General features: G+C 34.6%; 1 protein-coding gene across 2 annotated transcripts in view; it reads right to left on the reverse strand.

The window, feature by feature from the left end:
- The window catches only part of CDH12 (cadherin 12), a 1,151,516-nt gene that overhangs the window by 594,564 nt on the left and 540,614 nt on the right, over window positions 1–16,338 (reverse strand). Inside the window, exon 1 of one of the 2 annotated variants that reach the window (XM_037799130.1) lies at window positions 13,548–13,580. The exons of the other annotated variant lie outside the window; for it this stretch is intronic. The gene's annotated coding sequence lies outside the window, so the exon portion shown is untranslated. Of the gene's footprint in view, window positions 1–13,547; window positions 13,581–16,338 lie in introns of those variants that run through there. 2 annotated transcript variants of the gene reach the window in all.

The following is a 16,338-nucleotide window of genomic DNA, read 5'->3' on the forward strand; positions in this document are numbered from 1 at the left end:
CAAAACAGCATGGTACTGGAACAAAGATAGACATATAGATCAATGGAATCGAATTGAGAATTCGGAGATAGACCCCCAGATCTATGGCCGACTGATATTTGATAAGTCCCCCAAAGTCACTGAACTGAGTCATAATGGTCTATTCAACAAATGGGGCTGGGAGAGTTGGATATCCATATCCAAAAGAATGAAAGAACCCCTACCTCACACCCTACACAAAAATCAACTCAAAATGGACCAAAGGTCTCAATATAAAAGAAAGCACCATAAAACTCCTAGAAGATAATGTAGGAAAACATCTTCAAGACCTTGTATTAGGCAGCCACTTCCTAGACTTTACACCCAAAGCACAAGCAACAAAAGAAAAAATAGATAAATGGGAACTCCTCAAGCTTAGAAGTTTCTGTACCTCAAAGGAATTTCTCAAAAAGGTAAACAGGCAGGCAACTCAATGGGAAAAAATTTTTGGAAACCATGTATCTGACAAAAGACTGATATCTTCCATATATAAATAAATCCTACAACTCAATGACGATAGTACAGACAACCCAATTATAAAATGGGCAAAAGATATGAAAAGACAGTTCTCTGAAGAGGAAACACAAATGGCCAAGAAACACATGAAAAAATGTTCAGCTTCACTAGCTATTAGAGAGATGCAAATTAAGACCACAATGAGATACCATGTAACACCGATTAGAATGGCTGCCATTAAACAAACAGGAAACTACAAATGCTGGAAGGGATGTGGAGAATTTGGAACTCTTATTCATTGTTGGTAGGACTGTATAATGGTTCAGCCACTCTCGAAGTCAGTCTGGCAGTTCCTTAGAAAACTAGATATAGAGTTACCATTCGATCCAGCAATTGCACTTCTCGGTATATACCCGGAAGATCGTAAAGCAGTGACATGAGCAGATATCTGCATGCCAATGTTCATAGCAGCATTATTCACAATTGCCAAGAGATGGAAACAACCCAAATGTCCTTCAACAGATGAGTGGATAAATAAAATGTGGTATATACACATAATGGAATACTACACAGCAGTAAGAAGGAACAATCTCGTGAAACATATGACAACATGGATGAACCTTGAAGACATAATGCTGAGCGAAATAAGCCAGGCACAAAAAGAGAAATATTATATGTTACCACTAATGTGAACTTTGAAAAATGTAAAACAAATGGTTTATAATGTAGAATGTATGGGAACTAGCAATAGAGAGCAATAAAGGAAGGGGGAACAATAATCCAAGAAGAAAAGATAAGCTATTTAACGTTCTGGGGATGCCCAGGAATGATTATGGTCTGTTTATTTCTAATGGATATAGTAGGAACAACTTCACAGAAATGTTGCTATATTAGGTAACTTTCTTAGGGTAAAGTAGGAACATGTTGGAAGTAAAGCAGTTATCTTAGGTTTGTTGTTTTTTTCTTACTCCCTTGTTATGGTCTCTTTGAAATGTTCTTTTATTGTATGTTTTTTTTTTTTTTTTTTTTTTTTTTTTGTAATACAGTTGATTTAAAAAAAACAGGGAAAAAAATGTGTAGAGCCCCCTTGAGGAGCCCGTGGATAATGCAGGGGTATTGGCCTACCCCACCTCGATGGCTGCTAACATGACCACAGACATAGGGGACTGGTGGTTTGATGGGTTGAGCCCTCTACGATAGGTTTTACCCTTGGGAAGACGGTTGCTGCAAAGGAGAGGCTAGGCCTCCCTATAACTGTGCCTAAGAGCCTCCTCCCGAATGCCTCTTTGTTGCTCAGATGTGGCCCTCTCTCTCTAGCTAAGCCAACTTGAAAGGTGAAATCACTGCCCTCCCCACTACGTGGGATCAGACACCCAGGGGAGTGAATCTCCCTGGCAACGTGGAATATGACTCCTGGGGAGGAATGTAGACCTGGCATCGTGGGACGGAGAACATCTTCTTGATCAAAAGGGGGATGTGAAAGGAAATGAAATAAGCTTCAGTGGCTGAGAGATTCCAAAATGAGCTGAGAGGTCACTCTGGTGGGCACTCTCACGCACAATTTAGACAACCCTTTTTAGGTTCTAAAGAATTGGGGTAGTTGTTGGTGGATACCTGAAACTATCAAACTACAACCCAGAACCCATGAATCTCGAAGACAATTGTATAAAAATGTAGCGTATGAGGGGTGACAATGGGATTGGGAAAGCCATAAGGACCACACTCCACTTTGTCTAGTTTATGGATGGTTGAGTAGAAAAATAGGGGAAGGAAACAAACAAACAAACAGACAAAGGTACCCAGTGTTCTTTTTTACTTCAATTGCTCTTTTTCACTTTAATTATTATTCTTGTTATTTTTGTGTGTGTGCTAATGAAGGTGTCAGGGATTGATTTAGGTGAGGATTGTACAACTACGTAATGGTACTGTGAACAATCGAATGTACGATTTGTTTTGTATGACTGCGTGGTATGTGAATATATCTCAATAAAATGAAGATTAAAAAAAAAACCAATCTCAAAAGGTTAAATACTGATATATACTGCACTTTAGGGTATTACATAAGTGAATATCCTTGTTCATGGGAAATGTGCATGGCGATGTTGGGTGTTCGGGGAGTATGATGTGTGCAGCCTGTTCTCAGGTGTGCAGAAGATAGATAGATAGCAAAATATTCAAATTGGTGGATCTGAGTATCTGGTGGGAGGTGGGAGTTTATGTTGGAGTTCTCTGTATGGAGTTTGTATTATTTTTTCCATTATCCTATAAGTTTGCAATTATTTCAAATAAAAAGTTTTTAAAAATAGAAAGAAAAAAAAGTTCAATAGACATTTGAATCACCTGGAAGGCTTGTTAAAACCCAAGAGTGCTGGGCTCTCTCCCCTGTCACCTGCACTGGGGCCCGAGAATTTACATTTCTAATAAACTGCCACATAACACCAGTGCTGGTGGTCCAGAGACCACTCCTTGATGAAAATTGCTCTACAGAAGGAAGCCAACCAAATTCCTCATCATAGCAGTCAGGGCCCTTCAAAATTTGTCCTCTGCCTATGTTCCCAGAAGTGCCCTGCTCCTCCACCTGCACCCAATCTTGTCACACTATTCAGTTCCCTGTAATCAGGGCCCTTGCAATCAGTTGTGCAGGTTGTGCACTGCACAAATCATGGAGGCACCACTCTTGATTGGTGCCCTCTGGAGCTGACCAGTGCACAAGCTACACCCCTAGATGCAGCAGTCTTACCTGATATCATCATGGACCCCTCTGCCCCGTGCTTTCTAATGGATGCCCCCAGCCATAAAACATTACTTGGAATTTTCTGAGCAAGCCATAATCTTTCGGGCTTCAAAGCCTTTGCCCACCCTGCCCCCTCAACCCAAAATATCCTTTATCACTTTTTCTGCATAGAAATCTCTTGCCTGTCTTTTAAGCCTCCCTCTCCAAATAAAGATTTATAATTTGAATTATCCTCAGAGCAAAGAAAACATTTTTTCCAACTGAAAAAGAAGAAATAGTATAGAATCTAGATGGAACTGTAAACACTCTAAGTATTCAAAATCTGTTTTTTCTCCCTCTGGTTTTCATGAATTTTCCTTTCAAAGAACCAGAAAACTGATAATAAGGAGAACAGGGAGGGAAACTTCTTTCCATTTTCTTACCTTATTCTAGATCTCTACATATCTAAGATGTATTATTTCTATGTATATGGTATTTTAACAAATTAAGCTTGTAAATAAACTTTTATTAAATGGAATATACAGTAAAAAAAAAGGGTGAGGGGAATAGAAACATAAGAAAAGTATAAAGGCAAAGGAGAAAAAGAAAGACAGGAAAAATGAAATGACTGAAGAGAAGCAAAATAGAAATTAAGAAAAAACAAATCATTGAAAATTTAAAAGCCTATTATCAAGGCCTAAATAGCATGCACTGGGAAAGAGGTTATTTATCACACAAAGTCACTGTAATAGAGTTACCAAAAAAATTGTATAATCCTCATTCAAAATGGAGGAGGGGGTGCATAATATTTTACAAATAGGTAAGTCTTTCTCTATTTGAATATTAGTGAACAAAATGTGTGCATTTTTGTATCTAAAATATCCATTATTTAAAATGTGAAAAACAAATCATATTTCCTGAAAAAATCTTGTATCAAAGTTAAAGGACTACTAACTTTTTCCAAGACTGATAAATTAAGTGAAGTCTTGTGAACCAAGTGTATTTATTCTTTGTTCTTAACACAACCTTAGAATTTCAAGTGTATTCATGTAAAGTCCAGACACACATTTCTACAATATTTTAATTGCATGGTTCTTCATAAATAATTGATTTATTCAGTGTAATTTTGGAAGAGATACATTGAACATCATTATCTCATGAAAAGTGTGAAAATGGATAATTTCTGGGTATAATGAGATTAACAATAAAACTTCTTACTATTTTGCTCAACACTTAGGTGATGTCCACTAAATATCTTCTGAATAAATGAACTATAATTTATTATGTGGAATTATATAAACTAAATTATAGGGAAAAATCTGGTTGTTTTTTTAAATTTTTAATCCTGGTATCAAGGTCTAATTTCAGCCTTGAAGATATCATTCTTCTTAAATTTTTTTCCTCCTCTCATATATGCTGGAAACTTTGGAGATGGTCTTAAAAGGTTTTCTGGCCCTTCATTCATTCAACAATTATTTATTGAGCATCCCTTATCTACCAAGCACTCTTCTTGGCTCTAGAGATGCAGCAGAGAATGGGATGAGTTTCTGCTTCATGGAGATGACATTCCTGTACATGTGGTCATGCAATGCATAGGCAAACATATGTGTACTCTGCTTGGAAGCAATATAATTTAATTATCTTTGTAAAATTAATAAGCAGATTTATAATATACTAATAATGTATAGGCTTAGTTTGATTTATACTACATTTTGATAGTTGCTTATTTCTTGTGGCCTTAGAGATTTCTTATTGCATTTTATTTCATACATTGCTTTCTAATTTCTGCATAATCAAAATGCTTTATATGTAAAATTCTGGCCAAAATAGCATAGGTGGAAATTGAATAAAAAATATAGTTCCCACAAAGGCAAGTCATACAAAGCAGAGAGAGAAGAAATACATGCTAGCAATTTTTGCAATAATTTTCTCTCTTCAATTAATCAGACACTCAATTGGCTCAAAAAAATATATATCATCTAAGACAAGCCATCCATCTTTGCTGACATCCATAGTAGATGGGCCATTCTTTATCTTACAGCATTTCAACCATATAAACCTAAAAGTATAAAATGAATTTCTTGATGTACAAGGTCAAAGAACAGCAAAATCAGGTTTCATCCACGGCAATGATGTTAAATGGTCAAGGTGAGGAACAAGAGTAATACCAATGTTTTGTGAAATGTAAGGAAAATGTGAACCAGAATGTCAAGGATGATGAATGTAACAGAAATCCTCTCATAAAGAAAGAACAAGTTTACCTGCACAATGTTTTCAACAAATAAATCAAACTTTTTCTTTGCTCTTACATCAACAGTAAGTCAATAATTTATAGTAAGGATTGACTTGGACATTTGGGCTGATATGACCACTTATTTGACTGAGTGTGGTAGTTTGAGCATTAAAGAAAAGGAATACTCAAATTTGTTTTAAAACTGGGAGGTCATCCAGGGAGAATCTGAAAAATGAATAAATGCTACAATGGAGGAGGCCCTATGGTGGGCTTTGAGATTGTCATTCAACCCACAGTGAAGATCAGAGAAACAAATGAAGCTGGTTGATCATGAGAGACTAATGACTGGAAGTACTGACAACAGCACACCCGGGAGACAGAGAACCTCTTTCTGCCTATAATGTGTTGTGTTAGTTTTCAGACATTTAGCCAGATTCCTGCCTTTGGGTCCCATGACACATCCCTACATCCTTATAATGATATTTTTCTTTTGCTGTTTAAGTCCTGTTGTTTTGGTTTCTTTTACCTGTGGCCAAAGAATGCTAAAACAATGTTAGGTTATATAAGCATTCCACTGTTAATCAATACTAGGTGATCTGATATTGGCTGCATAACAGAAACTCAGAAGGAGATTTATATTTGAAAAGTAAATGCTGAACCCTAACCTGGGCTTGATTCCTTGTAATTCCTTGTGTGTTGTCAGGAAGTCTGCTACCAAGTTAACCAATTATTTTAATGAGCTTCTACAGAAGCTCATTAGCTCCTTTTCTTTTATATCACTATTTCCTAAAAGCTTTGTAGTTTAACATGTATTTGAATGTTCATAGAGCACTACAGTTTCTCAACCAAATGAAACCTGGATGTTGCACGAGGGGTTATGTGTAAATTCACCTTAATTATGACCCTTTGGGTGTCCTTAACCAGATATAATTTCAGATTTTAAAGTGTACAATGAAACCACCATCTTGGATCCTATGATTAAAAGTATGATTATTAGGGACAAGTCAAACCCATTCCTGACTCATTCAGAGAACACGCAAATCTGCCTCCACATGTCTCCTATCTGATCCTTATTTGTCTTGATTTAAGGATGGGAAGCATTAACAGAAAAAAAGTACTGCTTATTAGGGCAGAGAAAAATATGTAGGGTAAATTTTAACAATTTATTTAGCTTACATATGAATATAAATTCAGGGGTTAAATATAGGAAAGAAAATGAAGATTTTAGAAATTTGTTGATAAAGCTTAATTATATGTAAACACACACACAGACCACAAAAACACATATTAGTGAACACAGTAAACAAGAAATCCTGAATATTTACAATTCCACATACCACATTCTTTGACCATTATTTAATAAAATTAGGAATAAACAATATAAAGAATATCATATAGGAAGCAAGAAAAACTTCCAGTTTTCTCCTGGATCAAATAGGAAGCTACATTTAAATCTGAATTAGTTGAAAATTATTGCTATATAAATCAATGTGACAGTTCAGGTTGTACTTAGAATAAATTATGTCACTGTATATACCTTGTCTATTAAAGAAAAAAATCTGAAATTATAGGAATTTATTACAAATCTTAAGGAATTAAAAATGAATGAAAAGGAAATTTTTAAATATAAACATGAAATTAAAATATACTCAGAAATTAGGAATAATAAATAAAGAAAAGATAATTCTTTGAAGAGACACTCCAAGATCCTAAGGAAGGAAAGCAAAAAGTGAAAAAAAAATAGAGAACTGTTCAAAACAGTATTACATGTATTACTATGGCAAAATGTAAAAACTAGAATATTTGGTTTTCCATTTAATAAATTATCAATACTGCTCTAAGAAGAAAACTATAGCAGATGAATTACGATGATAAATGTATAAATTATAAAAGAAACTAGTAACTGGTTTTAATTCACTAATATATTAATATATTTTTAATTATGAATAATAATTCCATAAAGAAACTCAAATAACATGAGATAGATTATAAAACATATTTTCAGTATATTAGATACATAATGGAGTGATATCCTTAATGTATAAATTATATTGCTAAAATAATGGCCAAAATTATGAAAACTAAATATCCAGGGCAGTTACTGAAATCATGAAAAAAACCATGATAATAGAGTTCACATCACTCTTAATTAAGAAAATACAACTTACAACCAAAAGTTTCCTAATTTGAAGCATCGGATTTGTTAAAGGTTCAAAAATGTTTAGCGTTATGTACAACCATGAGGGAGTGGGCATCATTGAATAGAGTCTAAATCATGAAGACATTTTTGGGATATCAATCTGCAGTATATATTAAAATTAAAATTTGCATATATTAAAATTATAAATTTGCATTTGCACAGTGATACCACATTTAGTAATCTAGCCTATATAAATAAATGCATCAACACCTATGGTCAAAGGTACACATATATTTATTAGACATTGTAATGGAGGGAACCTGAGAATTAAAGCACTCCATTTAATGGCAATAGGTTGAATAAATTTGTGTTACATCTACATTATGGATATTATGAAGCCTTTAAAATTAACAAACCACATGTCCAAGTACAGATCTGGAGAGATGAGTACAATATTAAGAAAAAAAAGTTGCTAAGTATTCCAGTTTGCTAATGCTGCCATTTTGCAAAACACCAGAAATGGATTGGCTTTTAAAAAGGGGGTGCATTTGGTTACAAAGTTACAGTCTTAAGGCCATAACGTGTCCAAGGTAAGGCATCAACAATAGGGCACCTTCACTGGAGAAAGGCCATTGGCATCCAGAAAACCTCTGTTAGCTGGAAAGGCATGTGGCTGGTGTCTGCTTGCTCCCAGGTTGCATTTCAAAATGGTTTTCTCCAAAATGTCTGTGTCAGCTTTCAACGGCCATCTTCAAAATGTCACTCTTAGCTGCTCTGAGTTCCTTCTATTTGTCAGCTCTTTTATATTGCTCCAGTGATTTAATTAAGACACATCCGGAATAGGTGGGGCAACACCTCCATAGAAATTATCCAATCAAAGTTCTTTCCTCAGTTGATTCAGTCACATCTCCTTGGAAACACTCTGTCAATAGGTTCCATCCTAATCAACACTAATATGTCTGCCCCCACAAGATTGCATCAAAGAACATGGTATTTTGTGGGACATAATACATCCAATCTGCCACACTAAGTGATATATTTCATATGTAATTTACTAAAGATGTAAAAATGAATCTCTGTACTATGTGTATTTCTACAAAAGGGTAGAAGGCAGACACTAAAGCTAATACTGGCAACAAAAGGCCTTGGCAAATAAGGGTAATAGTAGAAAGGACAAGTTTTAATTACATCTTTTTAATAAAAATTTGTATTATTTCTTCAGTTACAAATTACACATATTATTTTGTGACTTAAAAGTACCAAAAAACATTTTTAATGGAAATCCATTTTTGGGGTAGTTGACTGATTCTGTAATGAAAACATTTAATGGACCCTATGCATATGACACAGGGGAAAAACAGTGTTTGAAAGAGAAAAGTAACATATAGATATATTTTCATAAAACATACTTGAAAAATTGCAATAAATCATTGTGTTTAACAACACAAGCCTACTAACAAATGGATTGTTGATCACAACAACAGCAAAATGTCAAACTAATAACGTATGAGACTACAGGCACATGAACTAATTTGGTGATCTAAGAACATCTGTTTTAGATGACACTTAGAAACTAGAAACCTATTGGAAAATTTATCCCTAGAATTTGATCTATTAGATAAAGCTTAATATATGCTTGTGGTCACTAAATAAGGAAGCCAAAAAAAGCTATCACTCAGAGTAGTTATTTTTTTCATCAAAATCCTTGAATAATTGGTAAGTACTTGTTACCTGAACTTCTATCATCTGAAACTGATTAATGTTTTAGATCATGAACACTAAAGTAAATATTTTTAGATGTAATGATTTTCAATTTGTAAATGTATTTTTACCAAATTTGAGAGACCTTGTATTTTGTAGTTTATTACAACCTCTCATAATTCATTAAACTCCAAAGTAGGAAAACAAAGTAACCAACACCATATTGAAACCACTAAACATGAAATATTTCTAAACAAAAGATAGGATAGACATCAGTTGGTCCTAGTTCATTTGCTTTCTACAGTTTCCAATGCACAAGCTGGTTTTGTTTTTTTTTCATTTTAGAGAAATTGAGTTTTTATTAATAGAAGAAATTAAATTGTGCTAATCTGCTGATAGAGTGAAGGCTAATCTAGTTTAAGAATTTGCAAATGGTTTCAGTAAACCTCTTTTAGAAATAAAATTTTGCAACCTGTGTTCAATAGACAGTTAAATATTTAAGACAATGTAGTCAGGCTTCACTCCTATGTAATAGTATTAAAGTAGGAACACAGAGGGAAAAATCAGGTTTATGAAATAATATACAATAATACTATTTTGAAAAGCAAATGACTATCCTATGTGTAACTTTACATTGCAACGTGAGATACATACATAAAATTTCTAAACGAGTTAAATGACACCTTATGCTTAATTATGTGAAGGTGATATATTTGTGCTAATTAACTAATGGATGATCACAAGTCAATATTTGAAATGCATTTCTTTTGCAAAAATTAATTTTTTTTTACTTTATCTTATATCAGAAGTTTATCAACACTCCTACATATGATCTAGTTTAATCAATAATGTATATGAAGGTGGCAAGTGCTTCCTTATTAACTTTGCTTCTAAATCTGATTTATGATACTCATATTTGCATTCATAATTTATCTTCAATTTTTAAGTACATTATGTTATTTAAGTATTTTCCAAACGTCATTTTAGATTTCTGATTGAAGCAGAAGATGGGAAAATATTCTAACTTGGAGAAAAGAGATTGTTAGTTGATTTTGAGTTAAATCATTTCATCTCTGCATAATTCCTATTTTTTCTCATAATTTGAAATATGTCTTGTATCCAAACATAGATGGGAGATGCTAATTTATACATTTTTGGAAATTTTGTTAGAAATGTATCACACTTAATGCATATGAATTAGCACTTTGAAATTGTATTTGCAGTGACTTCCATCACTTCTTTTAGAACTTACCTTGGGTTACTTTTTTAGGTTTTCTTTTTTAGATTATTTTTAATATTATAAAATTTATGCTCATGAATATTAGCAATTGCTTTAATTAGCACAACTTTTTGTGTAGTATACACTTATTTCCTCTGCTAACTTTAACTTAAGAAACCACAATAGCTAAGGCATTGCTGTATATAATTAACAATTTATTTTAAAGAGGTGATTTTAAAATTGCTTTAAACAATCAGATTAGCCTCTGGCTGTTAGCTCTAGAGAAAGATCTAAAAGTATGTTATTTGTGGTTCGGTAACTTATGGCCACACTTTATTTCCGTTTACCTACCTTTATATCTCTTTTTATTAACATAATGGTATAGAGGTAATTAAGTATTGATTAATTCATATTTTAAATATTTTATATATCATGTAATGTAAGATAAAAAAACAGCATCTTTACTCCCAAAATGAGTTTTTACAAATTAGAAATTATCAACAAACTTGAATAACCTGGTCCCTTCTATATGCAAATATTGTACCTCTTTCCTTAACCACAGGCCTTGTCAACAGTAATCCTAGGATGGTAAAAAAAACTATTTGTGTCAAGGCCCTGCAATCTAATCTAAAATCTAATCTAAAAGACCTCTTAGATTTATGGAGAGATGGGCAGGAGGAGTTAGGGAGGAAATTGACCATTCCTAAGACATTTTATAGGGTAGAGAAACTTTATGGAATGTTTCCCTATCTCTTCCCCAGTTTTCCAGGGATTGAGTCCCTTTAATTACTTCCTCCACAAATAATCAGGTTCAGGAGATAGAGTTTAACTAACCAAATTCAAAAGATTTGTATTTTCTCTTTTGTGAATACCATGATCTAACTTCATTTTACTTGTATTATTTATTTGCTTTCCACTGGAAATTTAATTATCCTCCTCACTGTCCTGCTCTCCCTCTCTCTCTCTCTCTCTTACTTCCAAAAGTGGCTGCTGCTATCTTATAAATTGTCATAAATACATACTCTATAGGTGCAGGTATTTTTGTCCAGTGCTTAGAAGAGCTCATGACAGGTGTTGGAGAAGTCAGGAACACACCTAATGGCCATTGCCAATCCCCCTCCTTTCCCACTTTATGCAGATGTTTTGACACGTTTCCATTTCACAGCACCAGGGGAGATGTATTAGGTCTAAGGGAACCACCTGACGTACTGTGAACCCAAAGCCAGGGACAGGCAGCCACAGCTACTTATCAGGGCTGGAACTCTGCATAAAGTTGCTTGATACATGTTTTTTGCTCAGCAACAGGGTCCGCTCTCCCCTGGGGTATATAAATACCCCTCCCTGCCCTCAGGCAGCACAGATTTGTCTATTCTCTCCAAGCTGGGCGTTTAGAACTGCCATCCAGGGATCCTGACCACAGCAGATTAGCCTCCCAGAGAGGATGGTCATAGTGGAATCTCTTCCACTGCTTATTTGGACCTTTTGTAGACAATTGCACTGGGTTGGCATTTGCTGAAAGTTTCTGTTGTGCCTGAGCCTGTGTTCCTGCAATATACCACATAGCAACATGCTCCACAATATGCAAGTGTTTAATAAATGTTTGTTTACTGTATGGAGAAATGAAAACTTTAATATAGAAAGGAGAAAGTCAATGTTTTAGTTAATGTTAAGGTTTAGTGCTTCAGGTTCCAGATTGCCACTATCCCTAGCAATAGTCTAACAGGTAAGCCAGTACTTTATAAATTATTGTGCATGCAATAATGAGTTGGCCATTTAGTTAACACCATATCTATTTTACTGGTCTCTTCCCTTAGTTAGTCAGGGTTTCCTCTACATTTTATGATATTTTCCAACTTGGGCAGATGTCATACTGCAGAACCTTAAAATAAGTTGTTCCCAGTATTCAGTACATTACTTTTAATTTTAAAAATTCTCTAAGTTGTGTCATTCAATATTTCAAGGGAAAAAAGCCAAAAAACTGCCCATATTTGTTTTAGGGAGCAGAGGTAAATTTGGAGGTAATTGTCTATATTAATATTTAAATGTAAAGTAATGATTAATTAGTCAAAAGTGTCTCAAAGTCTATATTATTAGCAACCTTAGTTGTAATATGTGTCTAACTCATTCAATCAGAATATACAGTATGTCAAAAAAATGCAAAAAATATTATTGAATAGATTATTTTCTGTTCTGTATAAATAGAAATGGCTTTGAAGATTTAAAATTAATATGCAATTGATATTTTCCTTCATAGAAACAAGGCTGTGCTAATTGCCCTGGAAACATATCAGTTGATTAACTGAATGACTGACTGATTTGAGTTAATCATCCCCCTTAGATCATGCATATTATCATAATTTGTCCTTAAAATGTCCTTTTCCTCATTTATTCATTCATTAGCTTATTCTTTCATTGCTGTTTATCTTCTGCTTCTGTTTCTTTCCTTAATCATTAACAAATTTTCTGATGTATTTAATGTTATGCTCTGCTTGTATGTATGCTTTTTTCCCTGATATTCTGGATATCTATATTCAGATATGGATATTCTGGTTTTCATGTATGCTTTTTAGTTTGTATAAATAAAAGTTGTTATATATGTATATATATGCATGTGTAAAAATATATCTATATATATACATATATATGGATGCATCACGACCTTTCCTACTTTTTCAGTAAATGCTATATTTTTATATATCTATGTTTGAATATATACATATGTATATATGGTTCTATGCATATAGTATGTTATTTCTTACTTTTTTTCTAGGTACTATTTTGTTTTAAAGACCATGTCTCCATGTAAACATCCATTTTGTTATATGGTACTCTACAAAGTGTGGCTACCATGTTTTGTCTATCCAGTCTTCTTCCTATTATGTGTAGGAGCAGGGGACTTTTAAATCAGTTTTGAGGTTTGGGTATAAATCTAATTTTATGCCAAATATTAACCTAAATATCACAAAGCACATAGTGTTTTTGAATATAGATTGTGATGGTTAATTTCATGTGTCAACATGGCAAAGTTATGGCATCCAGTTATATGGTCTGGATATATGGCACTTACCTGATTGTTATGTTGAGGGTGTTTCAAAGAGAGTCCATCAGTTGCATCTATGACCAATTGCACCTACAGTCAACAAAGGAGATGATCCTCAACAATGAGGGGAATCTCATCATCCAATCAGTTGGATGTCTAAAGGCCAGAATTGAAGATTTCAGAAACAAGAATTTCTGCCTTTTTTTCAGCCAGCCAACTTCTCCTGGGCAATACAACTTGATCTTCATTGTAGTGTCCATCTTGCAGCCTGCCTGACAGAGTTTGGATGTATCAGATTTCAGAATCACCTTTTTCAGTTTCTAGCTTATATAATTTCCGGTATTTTTATGATCTGTTTCTATGGAGAACCCTGACTAAAACATAGATATGTACTGTGCTGGTTTGGATGTATTATGTCCCCTAAAATACCATTATCTTTGATGCAGTCTTGTGTGGGCAGGAAACATATTAGTGTTGATTGGATTGGAGACTTTTGATTGGATGTTTCCATGGAGACGAGATCACTCAACTGTGGGTGAGATCTTTCACTGGATAATTTCCACGGAGGTATGGCCCTGCCCATTCAGCATGGGCCTTGATTAGTTTACTGGAGCACTATATAAGCTCATACAGAAGGAGCAAGCTTGCTACAGACAAGAGGGACACTTTGAAGAATGCATAGAAGCTGAGAGGGTAGCTGCAGATGAGAGACAGTTTGAAGATGGCCGTTGAAAGCAGACTCTTGCTCCGGAGAAGCTGAGAGAGGACAAACACCCCAAGAGCAACTAAGAGTGACATTTTTGAGGAACTACAGCCTAGAGAGGAATGTCTGGGGAGAAAGCCATTTTGAAACCAGAACTTTGGAGCAGATACCAGCCACATGCCTTCCCAGCTAACAGAGGTTTTCCGGACACTATTGGCCATCCTCCAGTGAAGGTATTCAATTGTCTTTGAGTTACCTTGGACACTTTATGGCCTTAAGACTGCAACTGCATGACCAAATAAACCTGCTTTTATAAAAGCCAATCCAATTCTGGTGTTTTACAGTCTGGCAGCATTAGCAAACTAGAACATATACTAATATATAGATATACATATGCATAGTGATAACTAGTTTCTTCTTGAGAATAAAGCTTCCTATATGTATTTCTCAATATTCTCTTCCATATTGCTAGTTGACAATTTCCATGACAGCAAAGATCTTTCAATATATCTCTTTGCTGCCATGATTATTGACTGAAGGTTGTAGGAATGGTATCGGATGGAAAGAAATAGGAAGCATTTCATTTAGTGAAAAGCATATTGTTAAGGTTTCAGATGTACCAAGATTTAATTTGTTTTCTGCCAATAACTCAATGTGTAATCTTTGGCAAATCAACACAGAACTATTTGTTTCCCATCCACTGGTAGCCTTATATATTAAAGTTTGTTGTTTTTATTTAACAAATTAATAATCTTTATTAATATATGAGTTACGCTGTCAAAAGTCTGATGGTCCACTATGAGCCAGACACTGTTTCTGGAGGTACTATTTCAGCAGTGAATAAAATAGACACTTTTAAGTAGGCTGGTCAGGAAAAAGGTTACATCGAAGGTGAGATTTAAACAAAGACTTAAGGGAGGTGAGGAACAGAACCTCACTTGTACATGCCTGAAAACATGCCTGTATGGGGCATTCCAGAAAGAGGAAACAAGAAGTGCAAACCAGGAGGGGGAGGATGATGGAGCGATGCTTGTGGCAAAATAAGGAGGCCATTGTAGGTGGAGTAGATCATTAAGGGGAGAGAAATGGGAATTGGGTTGGAGAGAGCAGTGGTGGAATGGCTTACTGTAGGCCCCTGGAAAGAACTTGGCTTTATATTTGCATAAGAAGTGGTCGTCAAAATTTTAGTAGCAAACTCAGGCTACCTGAGACAAATTTGTAAGTATTAGGCAATCCTGACTCCCCCAAAAGTAGTTTATTATTATTGAGAACATTATTATTGTGTAAGAAACAGCATGTGGTAAAACAAACAGCTGCTCTAAAAGAACTTAGAAACAACAGGATTTCTTCCCATGTGTGACACTAAATAATTCTGTAAAGCTGAGCAAGTCACTACATTTCTTTAGCCTCAGCTTCCTATTGGCTGAATTTGCCAGCTGAAATTTCTAATGTATGTTCAAGATCTCAATTTCTATGACATTGTTCTCAGAGTCAGCTCCCTCTGTTCAACTCCTCATTGTTCAAGTTATTAAGGAGATAAATCAGTTGTGTTTTATTCACTTGGTCAAACTTTCTTTTGTAGTTTGGGAGAAAGGCATTTTTCTTTCCTTCTTTTTTTGACACTAGATTAGCAGACACATGTGGTTTGGTAATAGGGCATGCCATAGTAATATTTTTGGATGGCTATTATTTTCTTTCTTTTTTCTCTGCTTTTCCAGAGTCCCACACTTTCCAGAAAATCAGATTCCAAGCAAATTTACTAAAGCTTACAGCAGACTTATAATGAAGTGCATCATTACGGAGAATGGTAATAGATTGAGAGGCTATAATCCCACATTTTAAAAGCCATATATATATACATTCATTTAAACTAAGGTAGATGAAACTCATTCTTTCATAAGTTAGAGCAGGAGTTGGAATGAATAAAAGCTGAAGGGAATGACATTTGGTTGAAAATGAAGCTACTCCACACAAAAATAGCATTGTGTAAAAGGTACATCTATTTGCATTAAAGATGTGGATAACCAGAAGCCACAAAGTAAAAGTGTGGGTGCCACTGGGTCTGTGGTATGCACTTTGGCTATGTAAAACCTACAGCTATGACAACAACATTTA

This window comes from Choloepus didactylus, chromosome 11 (assembly GCF_015220235.1).
Source record: "Choloepus didactylus isolate mChoDid1 chromosome 11, mChoDid1.pri, whole genome shotgun sequence".
NCBI classification, from domain to species: domain Eukaryota; kingdom Metazoa; phylum Chordata; class Mammalia; order Pilosa; family Megalonychidae; genus Choloepus; species Choloepus didactylus.